Source organism: Chiloscyllium plagiosum, unplaced genomic scaffold, assembly GCF_037043375.1.
Source record: "Chiloscyllium plagiosum isolate Xiang-an unplaced genomic scaffold, Cpla_swu_hap1 HiC_scaffold_27, whole genome shotgun sequence".
Lineage (NCBI taxonomy): Eukaryota > Metazoa > Chordata > Chondrichthyes > Orectolobiformes > Hemiscylliidae > Chiloscyllium > Chiloscyllium plagiosum.
In genome coordinates this window covers 75,534,050-75,536,366 of record NW_028270165.1, presented here as the reverse complement: position 1 = coordinate 75,536,366, position 2,317 = coordinate 75,534,050, and positions in this window count along the sequence as shown.

Sequence of the window (2,317 nt, the reverse complement as noted above, 5' to 3'; positions counted from 1 at the left end):
TATGGCCTAATTTTGTCTCTCAGCAACCCAGGTACTGCTAACTGCTGGACCAAATGTTACGTTGTAAATTCTTCAGCACTCTGTGTGTTTGCTAAGTTCTTCAACTCTCTTCAGGGTACGGTATACATCTACACTTTCATAGTAATGGCAAAGAACTGCTCAGTCTCGTTTATACCTATCTTGGTATGAGTCTAAGGTTATTTGAATGGGGAGGAGTACGTGTAGTAAATGAGGAGAAGCACATGCCCCAGATAGCAATGAGTAGTCCAGGAGAGTGGTAGCCAGGAGTAGGCATCATGGCCGCAAATAAAATAGGTGTCATCGATTTTCCTGCTTCTCGGATGCTCCCTGACCTGCTGTGCTTTTCCAGCACCACTCTAATCTTGACTCTGATCTCCAGCATCTGCAGTCCTCACTATTGCCCATGTCCTGTGGAAATTAAATCCTCTCTGTTCCCACAAAGCTCCGTAACCATGGGCCACGCCAAAAGCACAATGAGAGACAAAAAAATACCTGCAGATGCTGGAATCCAAAGTAGACAGGCAGGAGACTGGGAGAACACAGCGAGCCAGGCAGCACCAGGAGGCGGAGAAGTCGACATTTCGGGTTAACCCTTCTCCAAACCCGAAATGTCAAAAACACAACGAGGGTCAGTAAATATATTTGCAGATTTTCCTTTTGTCAAGATGCAAGCACGTTGATCCCTGCATTAGTTCCAAGGTAATAGATTAGATTACTTACAGTGTGGAAATAGGCCCTTCGGCCCAACAAGTCCACACCGACCCTCCGAAGAGCAACCCATTCCCCTACATTTACCCCTTACCTAACACTACGGGCAATTTAGCATGGCCAATTCACCTGACCTAACCTGCACATCTTTGGACTGTGGGAGGAAACCAGAGCACCTGGAGGAAACCCACGCAGACATGGGAAGAATGTGCAAGCTCCACACAGACAGTTGCCTGAGGCAGGAATTGAACCCGGGTCTCTGGTGCTGTGAGGCAGCAGTGCTAACCACTGAGCCACCGTGCCACCCACATGCAGCTGCATGTGCAAACTCCATACAGACAGGAGGACATTTGGCTCTCCAGTGACCATACCTCCCACAGTTAAAGCAAGGACCTGCCACTCATCCCTGGGGGATTTCACTGTCTTGTTCCCAGTCCCTACTGGAGCCTGCCTGTCCCATTTTACTCGGGAAATAGTGTTCACTATTCAAAAGGGCCACAACACACTGCAGTACACCAGAACTGCAAAAAGAAGAAGAGGAACACCTATACAAGGTATTCGCCAAAAACGGATACCCGCGCAACTTCATCAACAGATGCCTAAGAGAAAGACCACGGAACGAGGACATACCACAACCAAAAGGACTAGCCACACTACCATACATCAGGAGCATCTCGGAACTGACTGCTAGACTACTGCGACCCCTAGGACTCATAACAGCACACAAACCAACAGCCACGCTCAGACAACAACTCACCAGAACGAAGGACCCGATACCCAACATGAGCAAAACTAATGTAGTGTACAAAATACCATGCAAGGACTGCACAAAACACTACATAGGACAAACAGGAAGACAGCTAACAATCCGCATACATGAACACCAACTAGCCACGAAACGACACGACCAGCTATCCTTAGTAGCCACACACGCAGACAACAAGCAACATGAATTCGACTGGGACAACACTACTATCATAGGGCAAGCCAGATAGAGAACAGCCAGGGAATTCCTAGAGGCATGGCATTTATCCACAAACTCCATCAACAAACACATCGACCTGGACCCAATATACCAACCACTACAGCGGACAGCTGAAACTGACAACCGGAAGCGGCAGAGACAGACCACTATAAACACCGGAGGAAACATCAAAGAAGCGCTTCGCAGGAGGCTCCCAAGCACTGATGATGTCGCCTAGCCAAGGGACGAAACGTTTGCAACAAAAACTTCCAGCTCGGCGAACAGAACCACAACAATGTCGGTATGCCAGACATAGGCTCAGGATGCAGAGTATAACTTAAGTTATTTTTACAGCGCTGTTGCGTCAACTCCTTTTTCAACGGTCCGTTTCCTACACTTTCCAACATATCGCCCACTTCTATTGCCATTTGGATGTACAATGCTCAACTTGTTTTAATGGATGGTTCAGGTGAACATTAGTCAATGTAGCCAAGCTTCAGTTTAATCAGGAGGCAATGCCACAGATCACTGACAATGTATAAAGGTAGAAAAGCCAATCAAACTTGCCAATTATTTCTGATTATGTAATTCAGGACTAATACAAATAGTGTAAAATATTGACTA